Source organism: Vipera ursinii (assembly GCF_947247035.1).
Source record: "Vipera ursinii genome assembly, chromosome: 1".
Lineage (NCBI taxonomy): Eukaryota > Metazoa > Chordata > Lepidosauria > Squamata > Viperidae > Vipera > Vipera ursinii.
Window position 1 is genome coordinate 237,239,013 of NC_139512.1, and position 17,156 is coordinate 237,256,168.

The window sequence follows — 17,156 nt, forward strand, 5'->3', positions numbered from 1 at the left end:
ACGGTTTCTAATACAGCAGCAGTAGACTGACCAGTAAAAGAAAAGGGGTCTTGTACGTATCTTTTGTAAATGCCAACACAGAAAAGAAACTGGTGTATTTTTTAAAAAAAAAACGGGCTTTTTAATGGCCAACTTCATTTACTTGGATTTTATTTCATTTGGAAGCAGATATATGGAGCATTGGGCTCTGGATTGTTGAATAAGTGTGACAAGGATTCTCTGAGCAAACTCATTCTGGGAATATACAGAGAAGGTAATTTCTATGCAAAATAGCCACAAATTACTTCAGTTCTTTTTATTTATATTGAATATATAGAATTCTTCCCTATCTAATTATGGTTTGTGCTGAATGTGGTTAATTCTTCAGGTGAATTAACAGACTGCTGCTTAGCCAAGGCTTTTGATTGAACTTTTCCTGTTATATTGTATATTGTGGTGGTCCTATTTGAGGGTGCCTTTGAGGGTTTTGTTACCGTAGTTTGTTTTATTGTGGCCCATTTTGGCACTTCTTCTAGTGAAAGGCATCTTAAGCATAAAAATCAATAACATGATACTGTTATTCATACCATGGTTATACTAATCCAACACATATGGGAAGCAAATGTGATTTGAGAATGCTCGCCTTCTAGTTAATGGTGATCTGTTAGCATGGCAATTTAGATTCCTCATTGTCAGGCTGGGAATGAGAGTTGGCCATGAATAATACAAAAAATCTGGTGGAACATTTCTGTTATTGCCCTGGCTTTTCCCCTAAATACCAGCAGAAAGTAACTTTTCAAGCAGAAATGAACAGTGAAATAATTCTGGGTTCCTTCTGAATCTTGATCAGTGTAATTTGTTTTATTTATACTGATTTATTTACACTTAATACTTTATTTATATTTACATTCATATTTGTGCCCCAAAGAAGTGGATTTAGGTAAATCATAAAGACAAACGTCCATCTCTGAGTAAGTATAGTTTAAAAGCCTCTTATGTTTCCTGGATCTCACAAAGAAAAGCATTGGATTCCTACCGGTATAACAATGAAATTACGATAATTTAAAAAGAAAAAAAGACCTATGTTATTCTGGAGAATAATCCAAATCTTACAGACATGTAATTATGTTCTTTTTATAGAATCTTCCTTTATGAGACAGAGAAAGGCTGGAATTGTGAAGTTAACAGATTTCCTTGTACACACAAGGAAAATGAGTGATGTCATCTAAGTGGCTATTTTGGCAAAAGCTGGTGTTGTTATGTAGATAATGTTTTTCCATATATTTTTATTTCCAGACTGGGAATAGCTGCTTAATATATTATCCAGATACAGTGCCATATGTTTGTGCAATTGGGATACTAGCGTGCCAGTTTGCATACAGCAGACTATATTTGTTTTAGCAGGGGAGTACTTGATTGTGTTATGCATAATGGAAGAAGAAGTGTTGTAAGCACACAACACATTTACATAATGTTGAATAGGGGAGCAGATGGATGGGGCAGAATTAAGAGTTTGGGGAAAAAATTTAACAGGACAGGAAGGATTGAAATCATGGAGTAAAGTAGGCAGAACTACTGTTTAGCTAGGGCTGAGATTTTTCTTTTCTTGTATATCTAAAAGGTAGAGGGTGTCCTTTTCAAAAATACATATTTCTTAAAAAAATTAGTTCAAGAGTTTTACACTAATCTTTGGCAATTGTTCCAGAAAAACTGAGCAGTAAAATCACGGGAGCTTTTTGGTATTTGCAGTTGCCTACTGTGTTGCTAAACTATGTCTTGATGTTGCAGGTGACTTAATTTAACAGAGAGCCAGGTAGCTAAATTTTAAATAGATTTTTTAAATTGACTATTTAATTAACAAAATAGTCACTTTGGTTTTGTTACTGTACATCAGGAGGAAGTCTTCCATAATGTGGGCCCTATCCAGATGTAAGAACTGTAGGTTCCAGAATTCTCAGCAACAATTTATTGGCTTCAGAATGCTTGACGTAGAAGTTCAGCATCTGGAGGACATCCAGGCTGGAGAAGTTGGATATAAACCATTACTTGGTCTTTCCCCAGCCCGTTGACTTTCATATGTACTGGTTTATAATCTCATCATTTTCAACCAGAAGAAAGTGAATGATTAGAAGTGGTAGATTTGTATGTTTAATATTTTATTTTCTCTTTGCTCGTCTATCCAGCTTCACTTAAAAGGAAGCAAATTAGTTTTCGGTATAAAGCTGTTCTATGAAGCAGTACAAAGAATAGTAAAATTAATGAAGAAGAACAGGCTTTAATCTAATCCTCAGATTTGTGCTTTAGTCTTTTTATTCCTAATTCCAATGATACAGGAAGGCATACTACATGTTAAAATCTTCCTGGTAGAGGAAGACATACATGTTAATTCCAAGCAAAATATATAATATGATTTGCTGATTAATTTAACAGTATCTAACCAGGTTATTTACAAATAAGTAGGACACAGCCTGAACATGTTAATTATAGTTTTGCAACATCTTTTAATGCCACATAAGACTAGCATAATGTAGAGTCATAAACACTCATTTAAGAAAGAGATGATTAAAATATCCTATAGGCTTTCCTCTTCTTAGAATGAACCTCAAAATTTGAGAACCAAGGTGAATGCAACACAATTACTTTTTAACATTTTACCTTGAGGAAGTTTTCCATAACAGTTTTCTAATATATAATCTTGTTCTCTTGGCACATGAAAAATACTGCATCAGCTCATAGCCCTTGAAGTATTGGCTTATTTTAGAATTAGTAGCCTCATATATCTTGGAATATTGATGGCTTGATGGCTATATATAGCAGAGGATTGTGATTGATGAACCGCACACCAGGAAAGTTTGTCCTTTGTTGGAAAGTGTCAGACAAATGCTAACTGCAAATTATTGCTCTGATAAATTCATGAGTGTAAAATAATTACCTTTTTACCTATGCTTATATATTCCAAGAGAGGGTGTGGACATTTAGTTGTTATGTTATGAATCACAATGAAGTGTGGGCGGAAACTCGAGAATTACTTCTGTGATGTAAACAACATTTCCTCAGAATACCTACCTCATGTTAGCAGACTTGTTTCGGTGTTTAATTGTCCAAGAAAGCCTTACTATCGACATAGGTTAATTCTGTTTATCACAGTACATAATTTGTAGTTTTGCCTTCATTGTGACTTCTCATTTGTCACCTGAAACAATTACATAAATAATTCTCAAAGGATGAAGAAGCTGAGAATTTGTTGACTATGTATCTAAAATAAAATGAAATTGTTTTCAGATGTTTTGAAGGAAAAGATTGGTAGATGTGGTCAGGGAATTGTGACCATAGAAAAGGCCAGTTTAAAACAAGTTTAACTCTTTTAAGGTGGTTTACATATAAATTACAGAGATGCTTCAGTAGATGACAGCACTTGATTTAACCATCTTTTGAAGAAAGACTTTGGATTTATGGCTTTTTCCTCTGCAAAGTGTAAAAATTATTATTATTATTATTATTTATTAAATTTTTATACCGCCCTTCTCCCGAAGGACTCAGGGCGGTGAACAGGGCATATCTTAAAACTACAAAAATACAAAAATTAAAAAAGAATTAAACTATTGCCCACAATAAAAACAATAAAAATATATATAAATATTAAAACCCTAAGTGATTCCCCATCAGGCCAGGCCAGCTTGTTCAAATAAATGGGTCTTTAACCCGCGATGGAAGGAGCGGAGATCCGGTGCCATCCGGAGCTCAACCGGCAGCTGGTTCCACAAAGCCGGAGCGCCCACAGAGAAGGCCCTCCCCCTGGGGGCCACCAGCCGACATTCTCTGACTGGAGGCACCCTGAGGAGGCCCTCTCTGTGGGAACGCACGGGGCGGAGGGGAGTTGACGCCGGCAGCAGGTGGTCCCCGAGGTATTCCGGACCCATGCCATGAAATGAAGACGTTCAGATAGAAAAGACAATAGAAGAATTATAAACAATTGTACATCTTGCTGATTTTAAAAGTATATTGCCATGATGATGATATTTTAATGTATATTTTTAATAAACAATCTTTCCTAATCATTAATTGTCAATTAAAGGAATAAATCTACAAATGTAGTTATCTGCTGCTGATTGCCCTGTCATGGTTCCGACAGATGAAACTCTTTAAAAGAACTTCAAGGCATTGTTTACCTTAAAAAAAACTTATTAGAGAAACAAAGTATAGGCACTACATAGTTAAAGCCAAAAACTGAATCCACCACCACCACCACCCCGCACAAAGTAGCAAAGCACCATTCCCTCCTCCAATTAATAGTCATAAATCACATTCCCCAATTAACTTGGAGCGCAGGCTTTCTCCGCAGGTCTCCAGCCCGCCAAATCTGTATCAGCTCTGGGCGCAATAACCTTGATTCCCACGGCTGAGTTGTTGTTATGACTTACTGGACTCTCATCCACATCCCCCTTCCCAGCATCATCTAACTCTAAAAGCGAAAGAGAAAAGATGGCTAAATTTCCATCTTTTGTCAGAGCAAGAACATCCGATGTTAGCAGCGTGGACATCCCCCCTGAAGTGAAACAGATAAAAAAACAACGTTAGGTTTCACTTATTGCTGTGTTAAGAGATGGTACTTTTTTAATCCCTTCTCTGCTCATATTATAATGTCTGAATTCAGTTTCTCCTTTAAAACTGAATTTGGAAGATGCTCAAGGTTAGAAAGTGATTTTCATTGTTTCATAATGAATCTCAAAAGCCAGTGTGTACAAGAGAATTAGTCCATAGGAGAATTAGTCCATGGTGATCTTAGTAATGGCTAGCTAACCGGCTCAACTAAGCTTTGTTCAGTTAGGTATTGGGAACTTTTGACATCCATCTGGTAATTGTTTTCATATACTTTGTGAGGAATACTTGTGTGACGTGGAATAAGCTGCAGAAGTAGCTGAAATGGCTTCAGTCACATTATTGCTGCTGAAGGTTGTTTAATTCAGTTTGTTCCATTATTTCTTTCAATATTTTTGAGGTTGTACATACAATATGCTTTCCTGTCCTCGCTCATACCAGTTAAAAAAGACTATTCGTAATACCTAAAAGAAATCTACATTTATATTATCTCCCTTTTTTTGGTTTATCGACACCATACCCCCTTGTGGTGTCTTTAAGTATACATGTTTTCCAAGACTGTCTATGGGTGAAAAGTTTATTTAGGGACTGAAGCCATCTCTTGAACAAATAACCGTGGCAAATATCAGAGACTAAAGTTAGCATCAAGTCCTAAAGATAGTTCTTCCACACAGGCTTGCATTTTGTGCTTGTTTTGTTAACTGAACAAGTAGGGAAGCTAGTTGTGGCATGTACAAATCCTAGTTTACTCTTCCTAAATGAAAGCAGATGGAAAAAAAATGCAGTCATCTAATAAACATAGATCTTAATTGCATGATTGCAAAATGAGGCAATTTTATTCCTGTAAGTAATTCTCTAAAGGCCATTGTCACACTAGGGAGGAAACACCTACCATGCTTTTCAGAATTGTAATCTACCTCATGCTGCACTACTACTATTGTTAGATTGTGAATACTACTTTGGTTCATGATGATAAATTGATGTAGCTCTTTATGAGATGTGTACAGTGCTTAGTGACATTTTCCTTAATGTGTTGGTTAAAAGAAAAGTCTGTTTCAATCCAGATGGCTACACATTAGCCAACTGCTTTCTTTAGATGTGGGCAAAGGTCAAAAAATGCATGCAGCAGTTAATAAAACATGCACACACACAATTCTTGCGTTTCTTTCTAATTCTACACATCTCTCAACTCACAGTGCTGACTTCTAAGATTAGATTTTATCAATAAACTTACACATGTACTCTCAGTTACTCAGTTAAGCAAACTCAGCAATTGGACCGGAGCAACATTAATTTTTTAATACTGTCTAGGTAAAAAAACAAACAACTGTTGAAGGGGTAAAAGCATTTGTTTCTATTTTTTTATTTTAATGCTTTACCTTTTTTTCTAGTTTAAATCGCTTGTCTTACACCTCTCAAGGACACAATTCATCATTCAGAATCTAGTCCTTTCTGTCCCCCCCATTGTGCCATGAGGAATCAGCATTTTGGGGATAAATATCTTTCTTGTCTCAGTTTTTGACACATTGAAGATGAGCACATTCAGAATTTGATGAGAGTTGTTTCATAAGGGCATGTGATGAAAGAAACACTTCAGTTAGTCAGAGACTAATGAAAGGGGTGAAGTTTTTAATTGGGAACTTTAAAAAAAAACCAAAAACTTTAAATTCCTTTTGCCTGACCAGTCATTTGTACCTACTGGATTTGAATTTGCATAACTATGATGGCTACTCTTGGGTGTGTATGAAACAGAAAGAGAGAGCACTCATGTTTTCAGTTAACTCAAAGGCAAAAACAGTGTGTGTTTAACACAAACCTGTCTACCTATCTGTCTTTTGTAGAATGTTATTTTGGTGTGCTTCCCTAGCAATGGCTACCCATTGTATTTATACAGCATTTGCATAATGAATTCTGGCAAGAGTTTATAATATCTTTACTGAGGCCTTAGCTGGCAGAAAACTGGGAGATTTATGCACATTAAATTGAAATAACAGCAGAATTTGTAGGGCTTGATGTTTCATAGCTAATAACCAGATTTTTTTCTCTTGAGAAACTTGAGAAATATGCTGAGTCCAAAGATGCCTGCCAGCCTGTGATGACAAAAGTCAAATGCAACTTGTTGAATGTAACGCAGTACAACCTTTTTAATGCTATGTTACAGATGTTAAAATGGCAAAGGTAGCAATTTGCAAAATTATATGTACCAAGCTCTGAGAGGGAATGGATCCTCATGGCGTTATAAAAGTCTGTTTGTGCGGTACCTCCCTAAAATATGCAAACATACTCAATTTTAGGAGAGTGATTAGTTTTAGGGTTTTCTTTGCTTAAAATACTTTTTTAAACTGCATTTAATTAAGTACAAATGGGGAGGGGAGGAAATTGCTTCAGAAGACTCAAATCCCCCGAGCATTTAGAAAGACGTGTCAACGCTATGAGAAATAATTATATGACATTTAAAAAAAATGTTTGCTATTAGAATTGCAAATCTTAGATTAACAGAATCTTGCTTTTCAGTGGCCACAGTATCATTCAGTCGTGCTATTTATGAAAAATAAATAATAAGTTCAAGTACCTTGGACGACAATGCGTGATTGAATAGTATATGGTATGAAAGATCATTAATTAATTGCCTAGTTTAGAAGTGAATTAAAATGTAAACCCTTGCATGTCTATAGTATTTATTTATTTGTTTAACTTATACCCCACATTTCTATAATGGTGCATACTCAAGACAACTAACACAGTTTAAAAATATCATACAAAAATAAAACTATTAAAAATAACAATAAAATAAGGGCTTTAATCACTGAGCAGTTGAAAGGTTGGTGAAACAGATTTGATTCTTACAGCTTTGCTGCACAATGAGATGGGGTGAAACGCAGCTTCTCAGAGAGTGTTGAGTAGTCTGGTCCAAAGCAGGAAAAAGGCAGAGAGGCCCCTTTGACATTTACAGCTGGACAGATGTATGAAAACAACAACAATATCACAACGCTGAGCTGCTACATGAGCAATGAAACTGCACCAGATGCTTTGAAAACAAACAAGATTGTCAGAGTGGATAGTTTTAGAAATAAAGATTTTTTGCACAATTTCCTTTCCCTCAATAGTTCATCAGCCTGAAAAGTAGAAATGTTTGTCCTCTGGATGAAAGAAAGTTAGAGTTTTTTGTTAAAGCGGGTTGAGCATCTAGCAGAACAAGAGAAATATTTCTGCTTGAACTTTCTTTCCTGTGTTGCCTAATAATAGGCACAATGTGTCGTGTGCAGGAAATCAGGAGTCTGAGCAGTTCAAATGAGTATGTAGGTTTGTTGTATGCTAAAGCTCTCTATAAGAATCTGAACTACTAATGGTCAAAGCCAGTTGGCGGTAAATAAGAGTCAATGCAATTCAAGATGGGCTGGACTTAGCTTTCTTGTGGGCGCGAAGGGACTCGAGGCTGATGTCCCCTCCCTTAGATTCAGCCTGGGCTTCTACACAATGTTAGACAATAATACTAGACAACTTGTGACCCTTTTGGCCATTCTTTCCACATATAATGTAGTCTTGTGCCATTTTCCCTCCCCACACAGCCATCGGAAGAGCCCCAGTGAAGCCTCCTCTTTCTCCTTGGCTGACCTAAGGAACTATCTGCCGCTTTGCTAGGGCAAGGGGGAACCAAAGGTGCAGCAGACCTCAAGGAAAATTCTACCTTCGCTCCCCATTGTACTGTCCCTCCAGTAGGCCCTCCCTCCAGGGAGGAAGAGGGCTCATCTATCAATCACCTGCCAGTCTTATCTGCAGGCATCCAGGTTGCTCCTTCATTCTTCCCTTACCAGGCACTGCCATTAAGAGATTTCAGATTTCGGCCTCGGTTCCAAAGCAGCCAATGGCTGCTCATCCATCCCTCGTTGATTCTCACAGGGTCCAAAGGGAGGTGGGAAAGACAGTGAGGACACACCCCTCCTATCTTCCTTTCTTCCACACAACTAATGGGTTTCTGGGAGGTACAGCTGGAAAGCACAACGGTAGTCCTGATGTGGCCACAGCTTTGCCACATTTCAATTCCGTGGGAGTCATGGCTCCCAGATTTTAGATGTATTCTGTAAGCTATGTCATTTGAGCTAAGAAGATTCAAAAATGGTTTCTCTACAATGCACCATTTCATCCAATGGAAGGTTACAAAGTACCAAACAGACACAAAAGTTTTGGTATATATGTGCAATTCATTGCTGGAGGATAATGATACCACATTCTTAAAGAACAAGGTCAAAGGAAGTTCACTTCCAGGTTTCATGTAAGTAGTAGTTTTTTGGTTCTTAATGGCTATTTAGCTCCAAGTAGCTGATCCTAGGGCACATGAAGATTTCTGAATGATTCAAAAGCTTCCGTTGGAAAACAAAACGGAAGAGCTAATCACAATGCATGCTTAAAATGATGCCTTGTGTTCTGTAGAAGTATGAGCCGGCAGTGTGCAGCAGCAACCAAAAAAGCTAACAAAATCCTGGGTTGTATAAACAGAGGCATAGAAGCAAGATCACGAGAAGTACTATTACAGCTTTATAAAACCCCAGTAAGACCACAGCTAGAATACTGCAGCCAATTTTGGTCACCATACCACAAAAAAGATGTTGAAAGTTTGGAAAAAAAATCGAAGAGCAACTAAGATGATCAGGGGCCTGTAGACTAAAACATATGAAGAATAGCTACAGGATTTGGGTCTGGCTAGTCTAAGGAAAAGAATAAATAGGGGAGACATGATAGCAGTGTTCTAGTATCTGAGGGGCTTCCACAAGGCAGAGGGGGGCAGGTTGTTCACCAAAGCACCAGATGGAAGGATGAGAAACAACAGTCGGAAACTGACCAAAGAGAGAAGCAACCTGGAACTAAGGAGAAATTTCCTGACAATGAGGACAATCAACCAGTGTAACAGCTTACCCCCGGAATCATGGGCACTCCATCACAGGAGATTATTAAGAAGAGACTGGACATCCACCTGTCTGAGACGATATAGGTTCTCCTGCTTGAGCAGGGGGCTGGACTAGAAGACCTCCAAGGTCCCTTCCAGTTTCTGTTTCTGTTTCTGTTTCTGTTTCTATTCTATTCTATTCTATTCTATTCTATTCTATTCTATTCTATTCTATTCTATTCTATTCTATTCTATTCTATTCTATTCTATTCTATTCTATTCCTATTCCTATTCCTATTCCTATTCCTATTCCTATTCCTATTCCTATTCCTATTCCTATTCCATTCCTAACTTGGTATGTTTCAACTTGTTGGGGTTGCAGATCCCAGAATTCCCAACCACTGAGGTTTTGTAATCTCTACACATCTGGATGCCAGTCTAGATTAGACAGGCGCATTGTGTCCATCACAATTTTGACAAAAATGAGAAGTAGTAAATGATTGCACTGTAGCCTAATTGGGTACTAGCTCTTCACAATTGGCAGATGTGGTCAGTGGTTAGACTGCCCTTTTCAGAGGTCATTTATACAGATGTTAAACATAGTTAAAATCAGGTTGAAATGGCTTTAAGAAAACCATGGTGTAATTTCAATACTGATTGCCTCACCAACTTAAATGTGTTGGATCTGGAAATAAACAGTCTGCCTAGCTCATGAGAAAAGGAAGCTTCTTGAGTAAATAAATAAATTGTATTTTTTTCAGGCAGCTGACCTTTTTTTACTGTAGGTCTGGTTAAGAGATTATGCATTGTAATTTCAGGGTGTTTGGTGCAACCTACTTAAACATCTGACAGTACGTAATTTAGTAGAACATTCTTTTGGTTTTAGTGGTTGACTCCAATGAATATTGTTCTCCAAGAATGTTGAAAATAAACAACAAGCTGGTGAAAGTTATATTTTTTTCCCAAGGGCCAGTGTACTTTTCAGTATTTTATTAAACTATGATTATTCACAAGGCTGTGACCTTTTCTCTGTCTTTGTTTTGGAAAATAAAGACGCTCAATAGTGTTTTGAATAAGAGAAGACTTTCTGACTTCAATAGCAGCCTTGCAGCTGCTGTGGCTCATAATGCCTGGAGCCCGGAATAAAGATGGGTTTTCAAAAATATTTATAAGAAGATGCAGCCTATATCTGTAGACTTTGACATAAAAAAGTGGTGGCCAGCTGCCAAGTCTGACTGAATGCAGATGTTGTTTGAAAAGATTTGTTTTATCACATGATCAGGATAATAGGGTGTTATGAACTTTTTGGAATGTAGTAAAGGCTTCCACGTTAGCATAAACTAAATTTAAATTCATATTGTGCAGTCCCACATTTTCCAACCCAGATCCTTTGAAATGTTTCGGGACTTCAGCTTGCAAAATTTCAGTGGCCATGCTTGCAGAGAATTGGATTGATAGCCTCAGTTCTTTTTCTGAGATACCCAAACTGCAGGAGGTTGGTGTAGATATGCAGTCTTTTTTGTGTAGTAAAGCAAGCACTGTGTTTTATTACATTGGTTTATGCAAAATTCAATTTTAAGAAGAGAGAATTAAATCCCTTTGTGTTTTGGCAATAGATAACATCAGATTGTTTTTTCTATGCAGAATTTCTGAATTTAATAGTTTTGGAATAAAACTTTGATCTTGAGTGCTGATTGTAGTGGTTTAAGTGGTTTCAATATGCAAAGAGTCAGTGACACATAATAAAATGTAACATTTTTATGTGTTTTTTTTGTAGTTTTCTTATTGGTTTTGGGGTTTTAATTGTTGTGGACTGCCCAGAATCATATAGATGAGTTTGGCAGTTATATAAATTAAATGGATGGATGTACAAACAAAAAAATAATAATCAAGCAACATTTGTTTATTTGATGGGAAGGAGGGTTGCTGATAAAAAACTAAGAACAGTTTATCATATTTAAAACTTTTTGTTTTACTATGCATAATGCATTCTGGACTGGGCCAACTCATCCTGCATATAGACATTAATTATTACATGTTATCCTTTTTTTAAAAAAAACTTATGAATTTTATAAGGTAGCATGGAAAGAGCATGCAAACTTCATTTTAGAAAACAATCCTAAAGGACATGAACAAATACATGAACAAGACATTCTGGATTAATCAAAGTTGAAAGGAAATGCTGATTCTTCTGATTTGAAGATAGCTCCATGGGGTGCATAGAATGCATTTTGGATTCCTGAATGGATTCTTTTTGGCAAGTCACAATTGAAAATCTGTCCTTGCCGTCCTTTCTATGATTTTCCTTCAATAGCTGACAAATAAAACTTGCTATAGGAATACCGAGGGAGCATTCATAAAGAACAAGTATTATTAGAGTGCCCTATATCATACCTAGAGCCTTGATCTCATTGAACCACTTAATAGTAAGCTTTCCCACCTATCAAAATCAGTATTATGCGAGAGCATAATACTGATACATCTGAGAAGTTTGCAAGATTCCTAAACATAGCTATGGCCATTGGAAGCCATTGGATTTGCTCTGTAGCACAGTAAATCCATGTTTTTGCTTTTCCATCTAACCTCTTTCACATTTGTTGACTGCCATATGTCTGGCTCTCCCATCAATGTTTGTACAGAACCTGGATACTCTTCCCAGCATTCTTTATTCCCCGATGTTTGACATAACCACATCATATTGGCTTTTGCTGTGCATTACACACTGCTGTGTATATGTTTTTATATCTTTCTCTAATTATAATATAAGTTCACTGATTTTTTTTAAAAAAATTCTATTGGACTATTGCCACCTATTAAATAAATAAGTAGATTTTTTATAGCCCATGCCTTGTTTTCCATGATAACAGAGTAGAGCAGGGGTGGTAAACTACTGCCGGCCCGTGGGCTGGATGCATCATAGCGAAACCGTGCCCACCCCATTGCCGGCAATGGCAAAAAAAGTCACGATATGTCATGACATGTCATGTGACCTTGCGAGTTTGATACCCCTGGAGTAGAGGATACGTTTCAAAAGCTGTTTTCGGTAGTAAGTCAAAGTAGCAAGCCTATGAGATCCAGCAAACAAGTGTCAACCATGTTTGTGTTTCAGCATCTGTTCTGTCTTGGTCTGGGGAATAGGCATCTTCCCAATGTCCAGGTTGAGCCTCAATATACATAGAATTAAATGTCATGCTTAATTCTGGTGTGTTAGTAAGTGAAAGCTTTCCAGAAACTCAACCCCTTATTCTGGAATTGGCTGTTGACTTTCAGGGATGACTTGGCTGGTATAAATGCTTTGTAGACAAGATAAAAGCCAATTTCAACACAAGATTTGCTTATTGGAGTATGCAGCAATCAGTGCCTATATAAATGTCAGTGCTTCAGGGATTAGTCTCTTTCTCTCCCCCCCCCCCCCCGCCATTCTGAATTGATGTATATTTGGATATGTTCTTTAAAGATCACAGAATGCAACCGGGACTTGTTGACATAATTATTCACTAGTTAAATAATTTCTGCCCCCTGCTATGATAGCTTTATTCCTAAAATTTACTGAGTGCACTGGATATCCAAAACTAAGAATCGTACTACTGTACAGCAGATCAGATCCCTACATTTTTTTTAAAACTTCAGTGGGTCACAATAGCAGGAGTGCATTTCATTGCAATGTCAGTGCAGAAACAGGGCTAGTGTAAGTCAAATTTATGCCTGAAGTGAAAAGCTTAGGTAGCAGAACTCTCACCCATGGTGGTAAAAAAGTGAAAAATGGCATCCAATAAAAGAAAACGTTCTATATCTAATAGGAGCGGTGGAGGCTTGAAGCCAACCCATCCCACAGAATTGTTGCGGGGGGGGGGGAGAAGAGGAGGAATAAAGAGTATTATGTACGTTTGCCACCGTGAGTTACTTATAAAGTAGTAAAGGTGGGATTTTTTTTAAAATTTAAAAAATATCTAATAAATAAAATAAATCTAATTTAGGATTGTCTTCCCTGACTGGCAGCGTTTCTCCAAGATTCTGTCTGTCCTCTTTCTCAGCCCTGTCAGGAAAGTGAACGTGGGGCTTTTAGCAGATGCTCTGTCTCCCAAGGAGGGATTTTTTGCTTTGTACGAGAATTCCCTTGCTGGTTGACAGGATGTCTTTCCTTAGGAAGTGATCGCATTCGCTTTCCCATCCTTGGGGCAGAGAGCCAAAGGCTGATAGGCAGAGGTTTGTGGGAACAAATATAGATCATCTAGTTTTTCCCATTCAGCAAGGAAGGGGGCTGAGCTTGACTTTCAGCTCTGCAAGTGTCTGCTTCTATGAAAGAGAGTGGAGTTGCTTGTCTCCCTCTTTTGAAAGAAAAGTTATTTAGGAACTCATTATGTTAATTGCTATTTAAAATGGCTACAATTCTTCATTTCTCCATATATATATATATATATATATATATATATATATATATATATATATATATATATATATATATATATTATTTATCAATGGGACTTATATCCCGTCCTATCTCCCGAGGGACTCAGGGCGGCTAACAACAACAAAAATTAAAGGTCTCTGTACAGTAAATTAAAATTAAAAATTGGAATAAATTAAAGATTAGAGTTAAAATTGTAAACATAATTAAAATCCCGGTCAGTCCAGGTCAGCCAGGTGGAAAAGGAGTGTTTTGAGGCTGCGGCGAAAGGACTGGAGATCTTGGGCCATTCGAAGCTCAGGGGGGAGCTGGTTCTACAGGGCTGGTGCTCCCACAGAGAAGGCTCTTCCCCTGGGGGTCGCAAGCTGACATTGTCTAGCCGACAGTACCCTGGGGAGGCCTTCTCTGTGTGAGCGTACTGGGCGATGGGAATTCGTTCCCGGCAGCAGATGGTCCTGCAAGTATCCCGGGCCTAAGCCATGTAGGGCTTTAAAGGTAAGTACCAGCACCTTAAATCTCACCCGGAGGGCAACTGGTAGCCAATGTAGCTCACGCAGGAGGGGTGTAATATGGGAGTATCGGGGTGCTCCCATCACTATATATATGGTTAAAACAACTGCCTAATATGCAATCAGCCCAGGTTCGAATCTCAGAAAGGTATGACTGATGAAAACAAATAAGTTTGAAATGCATATCAGTCTCCCTTTAATTCTTTGTTAGCAATCTAAAATTTACACAAATATGAGCTGTCACTGTTGTGACTACTGCCTGTGGATGGCCTTTGGTTAGGCCGAAACAGGAAATAAAGATTTGTCCCATGTTTGGGGCCTAGCAAGGTAATCTAAATAGTTAACAAGCATTTAACACATAACAACAAATATATATATACAAAAACAAGTAAGGTGCAGCTCACAGACAAAAAAACAGTACTTCTTTGGGTGCTGGCTGCGTCCATTAATTACATTAAAATTAGAATAGTTGCAAAAATAAAATGAATGAAATCTTTGCCAGATCTTATGCAAATGTATGGAAATATATCTCAAGGTTGTGTTTCTGAAATATTCTGAAAAGCTGGGAGGCCTTTGAAGTGGGGGGGAAGGGGGCTTCTTGACCATGGAAAATGAACACACTAGAATTAAGTTTCATTTTAGCAGATTTGTGTTTATGATCATATGAAAACAAATGCTAATTGGTTTAACAAACCAGTAGCAGTTCTTGGTCAGCGTGCAATTTAGTTCATAATGCCTGCTTTGTATATAATGAGAAAATCAGGAATTTGACAACATGAGACTGAATTCTTGCCTGTTTTCTGCTTCTGGTTTCGGGTAATGGAATTGGATATATATGGATAAATATGGTCGTTTGTTACAAACCAAGACTACTTTAGCTTAGAGGCATATCATGTCTACCTTACCAACAAACCACTAGGGAAGAAGAGTGACCAGAGATTTTTCATTCAATTTAGAAAATGTGAATCAAATAGAATGAAAGTATGTACAACATCAGATCAGTATTGGCCTGTTACTCTCAAGCAGACTGTTTGTATTTTTGTTAAGTTGGCAAGACTATCTCAGCTGTGCAGTGTGCAAAATCTGTATCAGCATTTTGTTCCTGAGGCATTCCTACAACTGTTGTGGTTTTTCCCCCCCAGTAAAGTTCGCCAACAATAAAACTCAGTTTGGGATGCATTCAACTCAGAAAGAATCAGAGCCTGCCAGAAAAACAAAAGGCAACCTTTTAACTTAAACATGCTGACAGAATGGAACGAGATATACATCAATTGTGAAAAAACAATAGCCGGGATTCAGAAAAACAGGCAAAGTAATATGGAATTGCATTTTTTATCTTTTAAAAATACTGTCTTTTGTTTTTTTGACAGAACTATGTATCACACAGTCATAGTTGTGCTGATCATAACTCTAAAACTTAGATAGCTTGAAAGAACTTGAAGGCAAAAGGTTCCCTAGGTAGAGTGGTTGAAAATTCACTGAACCAGAGAATTAGACTGGGGGAAAAGGGGCTATTACGAGAATGGATGGCTACCATAATCTTTAGTGCTTCATTGAGCTCCCTATAATGCTGAAATAAAGATAGCAACAGTTGCCTAGCTGACTGTAATTCATCCTGTTATTGTCTACATAGTACATGGGGAGCCACTGACTTGTACACATAGTTCTACCTCTTTCCCTTCCCTTTTCTCTATCCATTTTTTTTTCTTTTGTGGAATGAAAATATGTATCGGTTTTTCTGATGTGCCAAATCCCTATGAAGTATCCTTGTTTAGCATTGGCTAATTGGTAAGGAATGGGACGTGGTGGCTCAGTGGGTTAGGACGCTGAGCTTGTCGATCAGATTGGCGGGTTGAATCCCGAGTGCCGCGTAACAGAGTGAGTGCCTGTTACTCGTCCCAGCTTCTGCCAACCTAGCAGTTCGAAAGCACGTAAAAATGCAAGTAGAAAAATAGGGACCACTAAAGTGGGAAGGTAACAGCGTTCCGTGCGCCTTTGGCGTCTAGTCATGCCGGCCACATGACCACGGAGACGTCCTCGGACAAGTGCTGGCTCTTCGGCTTTGAAACGGAGATAAGCACCGGCCCCTAGAGTTGGAAACGACTAGCACGCATGTGCGGGGAAACCTTTACCTTTACCTTTTAATTGGTAAGGACTCAAATTCATTTTGTACGCTCACAGGCAGAATTGCCTTTAAACCAGCGGTCCCCAATCTTTCCGGCTTTGCAGACCAGTGGGGGAAAGAGGGGATGGTTCTCTGCGAGTGGGTGTGCACATGTCCGTGCACTCCCCCCGCTGCTCGTGCAAGGGAAGTTGCACGCATGTGCATGCTCACCTGCCCTTCTGCGGCCACGGCTCAGGGGTTGGGGACTCCTGCTTTAGCCCACTTGAACTTGTTTTGGGGGTGCTGATCAAATTGCTGAAATAAAATAGCTGAGATAGGTAGATTTGGAATTATTTGATTTAAGGACTGAAGAATGGGCTGGTGCCAAGCAGTTCTGATTATGTTTTTTCCCCTTCTTTTACTTTAGCTAAATAAAAAGAATAATTGCTTAAAGTTAGGTACAGAGATCCAACAACTCTTGAGCAAAATCCCTATTTTAGCAATTTCCCCCTTCTACTCAAGCTCAATAAGAGAGTCTGTAATTTAAGAACTGTAATAGTGATCTACAGTGTGTCATGTATGACAGGATATAATGCAATGTATAATTTAACATTTCTAGTGTAATGTTTAAATAAAACTGCAGTTTTATGCCCTTGCATCATCTTCTGTTCC

The 17,156-nt window shown here is 38.0% G+C and overlaps 1 protein-coding gene across 5 annotated transcripts in view; it reads left to right on the plus strand.

Annotated features, from left to right (window-relative positions):
• The window catches only part of MYO6 (myosin VI), a 112,958-nt gene that overhangs the window by 12,044 nt on the left and 83,758 nt on the right, over positions 1 to 17,156 (plus strand). The window lies entirely within an intron of this gene.